Below are 14,936 nucleotides of genomic sequence, written 5' to 3' on the forward strand. Positions count from 1 at the left end.
CTGTGCTGCTGGTGGACTGCAGGAAAACACTGAGGCTGAGCAGAACTAGAAGAGGAAGAGGAGGAGGAGGAGGAGAGGAGGAAGAGGGAGAGGAGAGGAGGAGGAGGAGGAGGAGGAGAGGAGGAAGAGGGGGAGGAGAGGAGGAGGAGGAGGAGGAGGAGGAGAGGAGGAAGAGGAGGAGGAGGAGAGGAGGAAGAGGAGGAGAGGAGGAAGAGGGAGATTTGACACATCAAAGTAAGTTCTGTAATACGTCTTATTCAAGAGGAGGAGAGGAGGAGGAGGAGGAGGAGGAGAGGAGGGGGAGGAGAGGAGGAGGAGGAGGAGGAGGAGGAGGAGGAGAGGAGGAAGAGGAGGAGGAGGAGGAGAGGAGGAAGAGGAGGAGGAGGGAGATTTGACACATCAAAGTGAGTTCTGTAATACGTCTTATTCAAGAGGAGGAGAGGAGGAGGAGGAGGAGGAGGAGGAGAGGAGGAAGAGGGGGAGGAGAGGAGGAGGAGGAGGAGGAGGAGGAGAGGAGGAAGAGGGGGAGGAGGAGGAGGAGAGGAGGAGGAGGAGAGGAGGAGGAGGAGAGGAGGAAGAGGAGGAGGAGGAGGAGAGGAGGAAGAGGAGGAGGAGGAGAGGAGGAAGAGGGAGATTTGACACATCAAAGTGAGTTCTGTAATAAGTCTTATTCAAGAGGAGGAGGAGAGGAGGAGGAGAGGAGGAAGAGGGGGAGGAGGAGGAGGAGGAGAGGAGGAAGAGGAGGAGGAGGAGAGGAGGAGGAGGAGAGGAGGAAGAGGGGGAGGAGAGGAGGAGGAGGAGAGGAGGAGAGGAGGAGGAGAGGAGGAAGAGGAGGAGGAGGAGGAGGAGGAGAGGAGGAAGAGGAGGAGAGGAGGAAGAGGAGGAGGAGGAGGAGGAGAGGAGGAAGAGGAGGAGGAGGAGAGGAGGAGGAGAGGAGGAAGAGGAGGAGAGGAGGAAGAGGAAGAGGGAGTTCTGTAATAAGTCTTATTCACACACTTTATTCTAATGTTTATGAAATGCTTTTAGTTTTATTTGGTAGCACTTATTTGTTTTTCCTTCGCTCCCAACCCCCTTTTTGATGCGTGGAACGGATTTGACTGGGGCTAGGTTTACATAAGGGTAGCAGGGCGGCAGGGTACCCTAGTGGTTAGAGCGTTGGACTAGTAACCTAAAGGTTGCAAGTTCAAATCCCTGAGCTGACAAGGTACAAATCTGTCGTTCTCAGTGAAAATAAGAATTTGTTCTAAACTGACCTGCCTAGTTAAATAAAGGTTAAAAAATACATTTTAAAAAAGGGTGCTAATTTTAAGAAACTCACAAAAGCTCTGACGAAGGCCGTGAGGCCGATGCATAAAATTGTTTTTGGTTTCAATCTCATTGGTCCCTTTATTAATAGATGGACTGAAATGTTGATCCCAGTGTCTCTCATTGGCCCCTTTATTAATAGACAGGCCTACAGTATATACATTGGCATTCGGAAAGTATTCTGATCCCACGTTTAGTTACGTTTCAGCCTAATTCTAAAATTGATAAATCATCAATCTACACTAAATACCCCATAATGACATCACAATACCCCCATAATGACATCACAATACCCCCATAATGACATCACAATACCCCCATAATGACATCACAATACCCCCATAATGACATCACAATACCCCCATAATGACATCACAATACCCCATAATGACATCACAATACCCCCATAATGACATCACAATACCCCCATAATGACAGCACAATACCCCCATAATGACATCACAATACACCATAATGACAAAGCAAAACCAGAAAAAACATACCTTATTTACGTAAGTATTCAGTCCCTTTGCAATGAGACTCGAAATTTAGCTCAGGTTTCCATTGATCATCCTTGAGATGTTTCTACAACTTGATTGTAGAGTCCACCTGTGGTAAAATTCCAATTTAATCCATTTTAGGGCTGGAACGTAACAAAAGGTGGGAAAAGTCTGAATACTTTCCGAATGCACTGTATAGTATTCATTTCAAAAGAAAAATTTGTTATGTCCCAATCCTGGATAGGCCCTTTAATTATGTGATGATTTATTGATTTGTATTTACAGTGTTTCTGTCTGTTATATAATAATACAGTCTCCTCTCTCCCTCTATATAATAATACAGTCTCCTCTGTATAATAATACAGTCCCCTCTCTCCCTCTATATAATAATACAGTCCCCTCCCTCTATATAATAATAATACAGTCCCCTCTCTCCCTCTATATAATAATACAGTCCCCTCTCTCCCTCTATATAATAATACAGTCCCCTCTCTCCCTCTATATAATAATAATATAGTCCCCTCTCTCCCTCTATATAATAATACAGTCCCCTCTCTCCCTCTATATAATAATACAGTCCCCTCTCTCCCTCTATATAATAATACAGTCCCCTCTCTCCCTCTATATAATAATACAGTCCCCTCTCTCCCTCTATATAATAATACAGTCCCCTCTCTCCCTCTATATAATAATACAGTCCCCTCTCTCCCTCTATATAATAATACAGTCCCCTCTCTCCCTCTATATAATAATAATAACTTTATTGTAATAATAAAATCATCGACATTACTAATGCGTGAAAAATGAAGACCAAAAAAAACAACTGTTTTTCACTTCACCTTCTTATTAATGTTAGAAGACCGTTTTCTTACAAGCGTTTTAAACATTAACGACAATGACAAATTACAGCGACTGTCTGACTTTTGTCATTCACACAGGTGAGAGACGTGACTATCTTGGATCCTCCGGGGAGCCTCAACAACATCATGATGCTGACGAGGCAGAGAAGAGTCTCTCCAGATCAGAACACCTCAATAAACACCAGCAGAGACCTACAGGGAAGAAACCTCACTGCTGCTCTGATTGTGGGAAACTTTGCAAATCTTTATCGGAACTTAAAATACACCAGCTAGTAAACACAGGAAATAAACCTCACCTCTTTTCTGACTGTGGGAAGAGTTTTTCAACACCACAGTCATTACAATATCACCAAGGAATTCATACTGGAGAGAGAACCTATGGCTGTGATGTATGTGGAATGACCTTTACCACCTCGAGTGAACTGATTTTACACCAGAGAACACACAACCACACGCATTCCAGAGAGCCATACCACTGCTCCGACCGTGGGAAGAGATTTGTTTCATCGAGCAGTCTAAAACAACACCAGAGAAAATGCTCAGTAGAGAAGCCTTATAACTGTGACGTGTGTGGGAATTATTGTGTTATGTCAGCATCTCTGGCTGTACACCGGCGAACCCACACCGGAGAAAGACCTTTCCTCTGCTCCGACTGTGGCAAGAGTTTTGTTAGGTCAGAACATTTAAAATCGCACCAGAGAACGCACACGCGAGCCAAGCCGTATGTCTGTGATCAGTGTGGGAACAGATTCACTCAAATCGGTACTCTGGCTTCACACCAGAGAACTCACACTGGAGAGAAACCTTATAGCTGTGATCAATGTGGGAAGAAATTCACTCAGTCAGGAAGCCTGACTATACACAAGCTAACGCACACTCGAGAGAGGCCTCACCACTGCTCCGACTGTGGGAAGAGTTTCACTTTTATTGGGACTTTAATACGCCACAAGCGAATCCACACAGGAGAGAAACTTTATGGCTGTGCTGTATGTGGGAAAGGTTTTACTACATCAAGCAACTTGATATCACACCAGAGAACACACACAGGAGAGAAATCTTATGGCTGTGCTGTATGTGGGAAAAGATACTCTGATTCAAGATACCTGATTAAACATCAGAAAATACATGCAGGAGATCCACAGAGTGTAGAATGATCTCCAACACCAGACCTGGGTAGTAGAACACAGAGTGTAGAATGATCTCTTTGTGATAACTGTTGATGTTGCTGGATGGATGGTTCAACTTGTTTCCCCATTAAGCTCTAATGTCACATGATCAAATGTATAATTTGTAAGTTTAAAATGAGCATCCAGACAATAAATATCAAGTGTTGGAAATCCTAGAAGCTGTAACATCTAGATTGGCAACTATAACATTTAGGGGGATGGTTGTCACTATCAACTCCATTATAATACATCTACTGGTGGATGGGGATGGTTGTCACTATTAACTCCATTATAATAAATCTACTGGTGGATGGGGATGGTTGTCACTACCAACTCCATTATAATAAATCTACTGGTGGATGGGGATGGTTGTCACTACCAACTCCATTATAATAAATCTACTGGTGGATGGTTGTCACTACCAACACCATTATAATAAATCTACTGGTGGATGGGGATGGTTGTCACTACCAACTCCATTATAATAAATCTACTGGTGGATGGTTGTCACTATTAACTCCATTATAATAAATCTACTGGTGGATGGGGATGGTTGTCACTACCAACTCCATTATAATGAATCTACTGGTGGATGGGGATGGTTGTCACTATCAACTCCATTATAATGAATCTACTGGTGGATGGGGATGGTTGTCACTACCAACTCCATTATAATACATCTACTGGTTGATGGGGATGGTTGTCACTATCAACTCCATTATAATAAATCTACTGGTGGATGGGGATGGTTGTCACTATTAACTCCATTATAATAAATCTACTGGTGGATGGGGATGGTTGTCACTACCAACTCCATTATAATAAATCTACTGGTGGATGGGGATGGTTGTCACTATCAACTCCATTATAATAAATCTACTGGTGGATGGGGATGGTTGTCACTATCAACTCCATTATAATACATCTACTGGTGGATGGGGATGGTTGTCACTATCAACCCCATTATAATAAATCTACTGGTGGATGGTTGTCACTACCAACTCCATTATAATAAATCTACTGGTGGATGGGGATGGTTGTCACTATCAACTCTATTATAATACATCTACTGTTGGATGGGGATGGTTGTCACTATCAAATCCATTATAATACATCTACTGGTGGATGTGGATGGTTGTCACTATTAACTCCATTATAATACATCTACTGGTGGATGGTTGTCACTATTAACACCATTATAATAAATCTACTGGTGGATGGGGATGGTTGTCACTATTAACTCCATTATAATACATCTACTGGTGGATGGGGATGGTTGTCACTATCAACTCCATTATAATACATCTACTGGTGGATGGGGATGGTTGTCACTATCAACTCCATTATAATACATCTACTGGTGGATGGGGATGGTTGTCACTACCAACTCCATTATAATACATCTACTGGTGGATGGGGATGGTTGTTACTATCAACTCCATTATAATAAATCTACTGGTGGATGGGGATGGTTGTCACTATCAAATCCATTATAATACATCTACTGGTGGATGTGGATGGTTGTCACTATTAACTCCATTATAATACATCTACTGGTGGATGGTTGTCACTATTAACACCATTATAATAAATCTACTGGTGGATGGGGATGGTTGTCACTATTAACTCCATTATAATACATCTACTGGTGGATGGGGATGGTTGTCACTATCAACTCCATTATAATACATCTACTGGTGGATGGGGATGGTTGTCACTATCAACTCCATTATAATACATCTACTGGTGGATGGGGATGGTTGTCACTACCAACTCCATTATAATACATCTACTGGTGGATGGGGATGGTTGTTACTATCAACTCCATTATAATAAATCTACTGGTGGATGGGGATGGTTGTCACTATTAACTCCATTATAATAAATCTACTGGTGGATGGGGATGGTTGTCACTATCAACTCCATTATAATACATCTACTGGTGGATGGGGATGGTTGTTACTATCAACTCCATTATAATAAATCTACTGGTGGATGGGGATGGTTGTCACTATCAACTCCATTATAATAAATCTACTGGTGGATGGGGATGGTTGTCACTATCAACTCCATTATAATACATCTACTGGTGGATGGGGATGGTTGTCACTATCAACCCCATTATAATAAATCTACTGGTGGATGGTTGTCACTACCAACTCCATTATAATAAATCTACTGGTGGATGGGGATGGTTGTCACTATCAACTCTATTATAATACATCTACTGTTGGATGGGGATGGTTGTCACTATCAAATCCATTATAATACATCTACTGGTGGATGTGGATGGTTGTCACTATTAACTCCATTATAATACATCTACTGGTGGATGGTTGTCACTATTAACACCATTATAATAAATCTACTGGTGGATGGGGATGGTTGTCACTATTAACTCCATTATAATACATCTACTGGTGGATGGGGATGGTTGTCACTATCAACTCCATTATAATACATCTACTGGTGGATGGGGATGGTTGTCACTATCAACTCCATTATAATACATCTACTGGTGGATGGGGATGGTTGTCACTACCAACTCCATTATAATACATCTACTGGTGGATGGGGATGGTTGTTACTATCAACTCCATTATAATAAATCTACTGGTGGATGGGGATGGTTGTCACTATCAAATCCATTATAATACATCTACTGGTGGATGTGGATGGTTGTTACTATCAACTCCATTATAATAAATCTACTGGTGGATGGGGATGGTTGTCACTATCAAATCCATTATAATACATCTACTGGTGGATGTGGATGGTTGTCACTATTAACACCATTATAATAAATCTACTGGTGGATGGGGATGGTTGTCACTACCAACTCCATTATAATACATCTACTGGTTGATGGGGATGGTTGTCACTATCAACTCCATTATAATAAATCTACTGGTGGATGGGGATGGTTGTCACTATTAACTCCATTATAATAAATCTACTGGTGGATGGGGATGGTTGTCACTACCAACTCCATTATAATAAATCTACTGGTGGATGGGGATGGTTGTCACTATCAACTCCATTATAATAAATCTACTGGTGGATGGGGATGGTTGTCACTATCAACTCCATTATAATACATCTACTGGTGGATGGGGATGGTTGTCACTATCAACCCCATTATAATAAATCTACTGGTGGATGGTTGTCACTACCAACTCCATTATAATAAATCTACTGGTGGATGGGGATGGTTGTCACTATCAACTCTATTATAATACATCTACTGTTGGATGGGGATGGTTGTCACTATCAAATCCATTATAATACATCTACTGGTGGATGTGGATGGTTGTCACTATTAACTCCATTATAATACATCTACTGGTGGATGGTTGTCACTATTAACACCATTATAATAAATCTACTGGTGGATGGGGATGGTTGTCACTATTAACTCCATTATAATACATCTACTGGTGGATGGGGATGGTTGTCACTATCAACTCCATTATAATACATCTACTGGTGGATGGGGATGGTTGTCACTATCAACTCCATTATAATACATCTACTGGTGGATGGGGATGGTTGTCACTACCAACTCCATTATAATACATCTACTGGTGGATGGGGATGGTTGTTACTATCAACTCCATTATAATAAATCTACTGGTGGATGGGGATGGTTGTCACTATCAAATCCATTATAATACATCTACTGGTGGATGTGGATGGTTGTCACTATTAACTCCATTATAATACATCTACTGGTGGATGGTTGTCACTATTAACACCATTATAATAAATCTACTGGTGGATGGGGATGGTTGTCACTATTAACTCCATTATAATACATCTACTGGTGGATGGGGATGGTTGTCACTATCAACTCCATTATAATACATCTACTGGTGGATGGGGATGGTTGTCACTATCAACTCCATTATAATACATCTACTGGTGGATGGGGATGGTTGTCACTACCAACTCCATTATAATACATCTACTGGTGGATGGGGATGGTTGTTACTATCAACTCCATTATAATAAATCTACTGGTGGATGGGGATGGTTGTCACTATTAACTCCATTATAATAAATCTACTGGTGGATGGGGATGGTTGTCACTATCAACTCCATTATAATACATCTACTGGTGGATGGGGATGGTTGTTACTATCAACTCCATTATAATAAATCTACTGGTGGATGGGGATGGTTGTCACTATCAACTCCATTATAATAAATCTACTGGTGGATGGGGATGGTTGTCACTATCAACTCCATTATAATACATCTACTGGTGGATGGGGATGGTTGTCACTATCAACCCCATTATAATAAATCTACTGGTGGATGGTTGTCACTACCAACTCCATTATAATAAATCTACTGGTGGATGGGGATGGTTGTCACTATCAACTCTATTATAATACATCTACTGTTGGATGGGGATGGTTGTCACTATCAAATCCATTATAATACATCTACTGGTGGATGTGGATGGTTGTCACTATTAACTCCATTATAATACATCTACTGGTGGATGGTTGTCACTATTAACACCATTATAATAAATCTACTGGTGGATGGGGATGGTTGTCACTATTAACTCCATTATAATACATCTACTGGTGGATGGGGATGGTTGTCACTATCAACTCCATTATAATACATCTACTGGTGGATGGGGATGGTTGTCACTATCAACTCCATTATAATACATCTACTGGTGGATGGGGATGGTTGTCACTACCAACTCCATTATAATACATCTACTGGTGGATGGGGATGGTTGTTACTATCAACTCCATTATAATAAATCTACTGGTGGATGGGGATGGTTGTCACTATCAAATCCATTATAATACATCTACTGGTGGATGTGGATGGTTGTTACTATCAACTCCATTATAATAAATCTACTGGTGGATGGGGATGGTTGTCACTATCAAATCCATTATAATACATCTACTGGTGGATGTGGATGGTTGTCACTATTAACACCATTATAATAAATCTACTGGTGGATGGGGATGGTTGTCACTATTAACTCCATTATAATACATCTACTGGTGGATGGGGATGGTTGTCACTATCAACTCCATTATAATACATCTACTGGTGGATGGGGATGGTTGTCACTATCAACTCCATTATAATACATCTACTGGTGGATGGGGATGGTTGTCACTACCAACTCCATTATAATACATCTACTGGTGGATGGGGATGGTTGTTACTATCAACTCCATTATAATAAATCTACTGGTGGATGGGGATGGTTGTCACTATTAACTCCATTATAATAAATCTACTGGTGGATGGGGATGGTTGTCACTATCAACTCCATTATAATACATCTACTGGTGGATGGGGATGGTTGTCACTATCAACTCCATTATAATAAATCTACTGGTGGATGGGGATGGTTGTCACTACCAACTCCATTATAATGAATCTACTGGTGGATGGGGATGGTTGTCACTACCAACTCCATTATAATAAATCTACTGGTGGATGGGGATGGTTGTCACTATCGACTCCATTATAATAAATCTACTGGTGGATGGGGATGGTTGTCACTATTAACTCCATTATAATAAATCTACTGGTGGATGGGGATGGTTGTCACTATCAACTCCATTATAATAAATCTACTGGTGGAGGGGGATGGTTGTCACTTCCAACTCCATTATAATGAATCTACTGGTGGATGGGGATGGTTGTCACTACCAACCCCATTATAATAAATCTACTGGTGGATGGGGATGGTTGTCACTACCAACTCCATTATAATAAATCTACTGGTGGATGGGGATGGTTGTCACTATCGACTCCATTATAATAAATCTACTGGTGGATGGTTGTCACTACCAACTCCATTATAATACATCTACTGGTGGATGGGGATGGTTGTCACTACCAACTCCATTATAATACATCTACTGGTGGATGGGGATGGTTGTCACTACCAACTCCATTATAATAAATCTACTGGTGGATGGTTGTCACTACCAACTCCATTATAATACATCTACTGGTGGATGGGGATGGTTGTCACTACCAACTCCATTATAATACATCTACTGGTGGATGGGGATGGTTGTCACTATCGACTCCATTATAATAAATCTACTGGTGGATGGTTGTCACTACCAACTCCATTATAATACATCTACTGGTGGATGGGGATGGTTATCACTACCAACTCCATTATAATAAATCTACTGGTGGATGGGGATGGTTGTTACTATCAACTCCATTATAATAAATCTACTGGTGGATGGTTGTCACTATCAACTCCATTATAATAAATCTACTGGTGGATGGGGATGGTTGTCACTACCAACTCCATTATAATAAATCTACTGGTGGATGGGGATGGTTGTCACTACCAACTCCATTATAATAAATCTACTGGTGGATGGGGATGGTTGTCACTACCAACTCCATTATAATAAATCTACTGGTGGATGGGGATGGTTGTCACTATCGACTCCATTATAATAAATCTACTGGTGGATGGTTGTCACTACCAACTCCATTATAATACATCTACTGGTGGATGGGGATGGTTGTCACTACCAACTCCATTATAATACATCTACTGGTGGATGGGGATGGTTGTTACTATCAACTCCATTATAATAAATCTACTGGTGGATGGGGATGGTTGTCACTATTAACTCCATTATAATAAATCTACTGGTGGATGGGGATGGTTGTCACTATCAACTCCATTATAATACATCTACTGGTGGATGGGGATGGTTGTCACTATCAACTCCATTATAATAAATCTACTGGTGGATGGGGATGGTTGTCACTACCAACTCCATTATAATAAATCTACTGGTGGATGGGGATGGTTGTCACTACCAACTCCATTATAATAAATCTACTGGTGGATGGGGATGGTTGTCACTATCGACTCCATTATAATAAATCTACTGGTGGATGGGGATGGTTGTCACTATTAACTCCATTATAATAAATCTACTGGTGGATGGGGATGGTTGTCACTATCAACTCCATTATAATAAATCTACTGGTGGAGGGGGATGGTTGTCACTTCCAACTCCATTATAATGAATCTACTGGTGGATGGGGATGGTTGTCACTACCAACCCCATTATAATAAATCTACTGGTGGATGGGGATGGTTGTCACTACCAACTCCATTATAATAAATCTACTGGTGGATGGGGATGGTTGTCACTATCGACTCCATTATAATAAATCTACTGGTGGATGGTTGTCACTACCAACTCCATTATAATACATCTACTGGTGGATGGGGATGGTTGTCACTACCAACTCCATTATAATACATCTACTGGTGGATGGGGATGGTTGTCACTATCGACTCCATTATAATAAATCTACTGGTGGATGGTTGTCACTACCAACTCCATTATAATACATCTACTGGTGGATGGGGATGGTTGTTTCTACCAACTCCATTATAATACATCTACTGGTGGATGGGGATGGTTGTCACTATCGACTCCATTATAATAAATCTACTGGTGGATGGTTGTCACTACCAACTCCATTATAATACATCTACTGGTGGATGGGGATGGTTATCACTACCAACTCCATTATAATAAATCTACTGGTGGATGGGGATGGTTGTTACTATCAACTCCATTATAATAAATCTACTGGTGGATGGTTGTCACTATCAATTCCATTATAATAAATCTACTGATGGATGGGGATGGTTGTCACTATCAACTCCATTATAATAAATCTACTGGTGGATGGGGATGGTTGTCACTACCAACTCCATTATAATAAATCTACTGGTGGATGGGGATGGTTGTCACTACCAACTCCATTATAATAAATCTACTGGTGGATGGGGATGGTTGTCACTATCGACTCCATTATAATAAATCTACTGGTGGATGGTTGTCACTACCAACTCCATTATAATACATCTACTGGTGGATGGGGATGGTTGTCACTATCGACTCCATTATAATAAATCTACTGGTGGATGGGGATGGTTGTCACTATTAACTCCATTATAATAAATCTACTGGTGGATGGGGATGGTTTTCACTACCGACTCCATTATAATACATCTACTGGTGGATGGGGATGGTTGTCACTACCAACTCCATTATAATGAATCTACTGGTGGATGGGGATGGTTGTCACTACCAACTCCATTATAATACATCTACTGGTGGATGGGGATGGTTGTCACTATCGACTCCATTATAATAAATCTACTGGTGGATGGGGATGGTTGTCACTATTAACTCCATTATAATAAATCTACTGGTGGATGGGGATGGTTTTCACTACCGACTCCATTATAATACATCTACTGGTGGATGGGGATGGTTGTCACTATCAACTCCATTATAATACATCTACTGGTGGATGGGGATGGTTGTCACTATCAACTCCATTATAATAAATCTACTGGTGGATGGGGATGGTTGTCACTACCAACTCCATTATAATGAATCTACTGGTGGATGGGGATGGTTGTCACTACCAACTCCATTATAATAAATCTACTGGTGGATGGGGATGGTTGTCACTATCGACTCCATTATAATAAATCTACTGGTGGATGGGGATGGTTGTCACTATTAACTCCATTATAATAAATCTACTGGTGGATGGGGATGGTTGTCACTATCAACTCCATTATAATAAATCTACTGGTGGAGGGGGATGGTTGTCACTTCCAACTCCATTAGAATGAATCTACTGGTGGATGGGGATGGTTGTCACTACCAACCCCATTATAATAAATCTACTGGTGGATGGGGATGGTTGTCACTACCAACTCCATTATAATAAATCTACTGGTGGATGGGGATGGTTGTCACTATCGACTCCATTATAATAAATCTACTGGTGGATGGTTGTCACTACCAACTCCATTATAATACATCTACTGGTGGATGGGGATGGTTGTCACTACCAACTCCATTATAATACATCTACTGGTGGATGGGGATGGTTGTCACTATCGACTCCATTATAATAAATCTACTGGTGGATGGTTGTCACTACCAACTCCATTATAATACATCTACTGGTGGATGGGGATGGTTGTCACTACCAACTCCATTATAATACATCTACTGGTGGATGGGGATGGTTGTCACTATCGACTCCATTATAATAAATCTACTGGTGGATGGTTGTCACTACCAACTCCATTATAATACATCTACTGGTGGATGGGGATGGTTATCACTACCAACTCCATTATAATAAATCTACTGGTGGATGGGGATGGTTGTTACTATCAACTCCATTATAATAAATCTACTGGTGGATGGTTGTAACTATCAACTCCATTATAATAAATCTACTGGTGGATGGGGATGGTTGTCACTACCAACTCCATTATAATAAATCTACTGGTGGATGGGGATGGTTGTCACTACCAACTCCATTATAATAAATCTACTGGTGGATGGGGATGGTTGTCACTACCAACTCCATTATAATAAATCTACTGGTGGATGGGGATGGTTGTCACTATCGACTCCATTATAATAAATCTACTGGTGGATGGTTGTCACTACCAACTCCATTATAATACATCTACTGGTGGATGGGGATGGTTGTCACTACCAACTCCATTATAATACATCTACTGGTGGATGGGGATGGTTGTTACTATCAACTCCATTATAATAAATCTACTGGTGGATGGGGATGGTTGTCACTATTAACTCCATTATAATAAATCTACTGGTGGATGGGGATGGTTTTCACTACCGACTCCATTATAATACATCTACTGGTGGATGGGGATGGTTGTCACTATCGACTCCATTATAATACATCTACTGGTGGATGGGGATGGTTGTCACTATCAACTCCATTATAATAAATCTACTGGTGGATGGGGATGGTTGTCACTACCAACTCCATTATAATGAATCTACTGGTGGATGGGGATGGTTGTCACTACCAACTCCATTATAATAAATCTACTGGTGGATGGGGATGGTTGTCACTATCGACTCCATTATAATAAATCTACTGGTGGATGGGGATGGTTGTCACTATTAACTCCATTATAATAAATCTACTGGTGGATGGGGATGGTTGTCACTATCAACTCCATTATAATAAATCTACTGGTGGAGGGGGATGGTTGTCACTTCCAACTCCATTATAATGAATCTACTGGTGGATGGGGATGGTTGTCACTACCAACCCCATTATAATAAATCTACTGGTGGATGGGGATGGTTGTCACTACCAACTCCATTATAATAAATCTACTGGTGGATGGGGATGGTTGTCACTATCGACTCCATTATAATAAATCTACTGGTGGATGGTTGTCACTACCAACTCCATTATAATAAATCTACTGGTGGATGGGGATGGTTGTCACTATCAACTCCATTATAATACATCTACTGGTGGATGGGGATGGTTGTCACTATCGACTCCATTATAATAAATCTACTGGTGGATGGTTGTCACTACCAACTCCATTATAATACATCTACTGGTGGATGGGGATGGTTGTCACTACCAACTCCATTATAATACATCTACTGGTGGATGGGGATGGTTGTCACTATCGACTCCATTATAATAAATCTACTGGTGGATGGTTGTCACTACCAACTCCATTATAATACATCTACTGGTGGATGGGGATGGTTATCACTACCAACTCCATTATAATAAATCTACTGGTGGATGGGGATGGTTGTTACTATCAACTCCATTATAATAAATCTACTGGTGGATGGTTGTCACTATCAACTCCATTATAATAAATCTACTGGTGGATGGGGATGGTTGTCACTACCAACTCCATTATAATAAATCTACTGGTGGATGGGGATGGTTGTCACTACCAACTCCATTATAATAAATCTACTGGTGGATGGGGATGGTTGTCACTACCAACTCCATTATAATAAATCTACTGGTGGATGGGGATGGTTGTCACTATCGACTCCATTATAATAAATCTACTGGTGGATGGTTGTCACTACCAACTCCATTATAATACATCTACTGGTGGATGGGGATGGTTGTCACTACCAACTCCATTATAATACATCTACTGGTGGATGGGGATGGTTGTTACTATCAACTCCATTATAATAAATCTACTGGTGGATGGGGATGGT

The 14,936-nt window shown here is 40.8% G+C and overlaps 1 long non-coding RNA gene across 1 annotated transcript; it reads left to right on the plus strand.

The window, feature by feature from the left end:
• Window positions 1-593: 593 nt before the first annotated feature.
• On the plus strand, window positions 594-4,010 carry LOC115178105 (uncharacterized). The gene is made up of 2 exons (XR_003872549.1): window positions 594-648; window positions 2,744-4,010. It is a non-coding gene; the product is annotated as an uncharacterized LOC115178105 (long non-coding RNA).
• Window positions 4,011-14,936: the final 10,926 nt, after the last annotated feature.

This window comes from Salmo trutta, chromosome 38 (assembly GCF_901001165.1).
Source record: "Salmo trutta chromosome 38, fSalTru1.1, whole genome shotgun sequence".
NCBI classification, from domain to species: Eukaryota; Metazoa; Chordata; class Actinopteri; order Salmoniformes; family Salmonidae; genus Salmo; species Salmo trutta.